Below are 1594 nucleotides of genomic sequence, written 5' to 3' on the forward strand. Positions count from 1 at the left end.
GCTGCATCATCTTCCTGTATGGCATAATTCTCAGGACATTGTTCTCCTTTTGTCTTCAATTGTCTCTAATTATGACACCCTTCTTACCTCCTCTTCTGTAAGCTTCCCAGAAATCTGAGGTGAGGGTGAGTTTCATAGTGAAATCCCATTTAGAGTTGGGTGTTTTAAGGTTTCTCTCTATGCGTAATATCAGACTCTGGGTCTGTGTATGCAAAAGCATTTGATGCAGAAGGCAGCATTTCTGTGGATGCAAAAACATGGCACTGATCTTTCAGTTGAGGGTAGAGAGCAACATATTTTAATAACAACAGCCTGTGTACTTGAAAATTTCTGAGGATAGCCTTTTCCAACATCTCAATTAACAGCCACCAAATTCTCCTACTGGAACACAAGGAAGGTCACAATAGGTGGCCTATTGGAACTATATCCCCCACTTTTAAGAGATGATCTAATAAGTGAATACATATCCGTTTTTGTCTTTCTGCATTGTAGTTACTTCACCCAGTATGATTTTTCCTGGTTCCATCCATTTGCCTGAAATATCTTGATGTCATTTTCTTTGCTGAATAATACTTTGTTATGGAAATATTCTACGTTTTTTTTTTTTTTTCCCAGAGAAGATTGTCAGTCCTGTTCTTTATAACTTGGAAGTTGCTGGAACTTTAATCATTGTATTTTATGACAAAATATCTGGATAACTATGTTCTTTTAGCCTTGAAGTCCCTCCAACATCTTTCACTTCCTGGTGATTTGAATTGCATTGTCTGCTTGAAGCTCTCTATTTATATGTAGAGTCCCTAGTGATGAAATGTATGTGAAACATTAGGAGTTATGGCCACGTTAGATATTAAAATTCCTATTGAGGTTATATTATAGGAGGGTGTGCTTTGAGGTTGATGTTCCAATGAAAGTGACCAGACAGAATGGATTCTCTTCCTCTCAGTCTCTCAGTATCTGTCACTTTAAACTTTGTTTCTATAGCTGTGGTTATCTCTATTTCTAAATCTTTCTCTCTAGCTCTATCTCTCTTATCTCTATCAGGCTCCCTCTCTCTTCATTGCTGCATGTGTTTCAATATGAAAATCTCTCAGTTCATCTCAAGTTCTACAATAAGATAACTGCTTGCTGACAGGACATCATGGATGGTCTCTGTTAAAATATAAGCAAGGTCCTAATTAAAAGCTGTTTCTGAATTTTTCTTTCCAGGTCTGTAAAGAATTGTGTTGGCAGTTTGATGGGAATTACATTAAATCTGTAGATTGCTTTTGGTAAGATGGCCATTTTTACTATGGTAATCCTGCCAAGCTATGAGCATGGGAAATCTTTTCACCTTCTATTTCTTTCTTTAGAGACTTGAAATTTATTTCATACAAGCCTTTGACTTGCTTGATTAGGGTTACACCAAGGTACTTTATGTCATTTGTGGCTATTGTGAAGGGTGTTGTTTCTCGAATTTCTTTCTTAGCACTTTTGTCTTTTGTATACAGGAGTGCTACTGATTTTTTTTTTTTTTTTGAGTTAATTTTGTATCCGGCCACTTTGCTGAAGGTGTTTCCCAACTTTGTATGGAATAACAAGAAACCAAGAATTGCTA

This window comes from Meriones unguiculatus (genome assembly GCF_030254825.1).
Source record: "Meriones unguiculatus strain TT.TT164.6M chromosome Y unlocalized genomic scaffold, Bangor_MerUng_6.1 ChrY_unordered_Scaffold_23, whole genome shotgun sequence".
NCBI lineage: Eukaryota > Metazoa > Chordata > Mammalia > Rodentia > Muridae > Meriones > Meriones unguiculatus.